The following is a 405-nucleotide window of genomic DNA, read 5'->3' on the forward strand; positions in this document are numbered from 1 at the left end:
CTTGGCTATGCATGGATTTTGGGAAATAATCACATACTCCTACACTTCATAATAACTGGTCTTAGGAAAATTCTCTACTCATCAATATTATTAATTACCACCAGGGATTTTTTTTTTTCATTTTTGATAAACAAATTAAAGGTTAATAGGTTATATATCAGGACACTCAAACATGCATGCACAACGGGATCGTTCTTCTTCACAATGTGCATCATAGGCCATGGAACCATATTTCTCTCCGCATTCTTTGAGACAATTTTCAAACATGCCTTTGTTGCAATCTTCGTCATCCCAATCTATTACACAGAGGCTCAATACTTCTTCTTCATCATCATCGGCCACTATACTTTTCATCCACACAACTACAAAATATTGGAAACAAACCTAATTAAAGTAAATTTCGCT

At 34.6% G+C, this 405-nt stretch overlaps 1 long non-coding RNA gene across 1 annotated transcript in view; it reads left to right on the plus strand.

Annotated features, from left to right (window-relative positions):
- Positions 1 to 405, plus strand: part of LOC110267279 — a 52814-nt gene that overhangs the window by 358 nt on the left and 52051 nt on the right. The gene's annotated exons all lie outside the window — the stretch shown is intronic.

The sequence above is a fragment of the Arachis ipaensis genome, chromosome B09 (genome assembly GCF_000816755.2).
Source record: "Arachis ipaensis cultivar K30076 chromosome B09, Araip1.1, whole genome shotgun sequence".
NCBI lineage: Eukaryota > Viridiplantae > Streptophyta > Magnoliopsida > Fabales > Fabaceae > Arachis > Arachis ipaensis.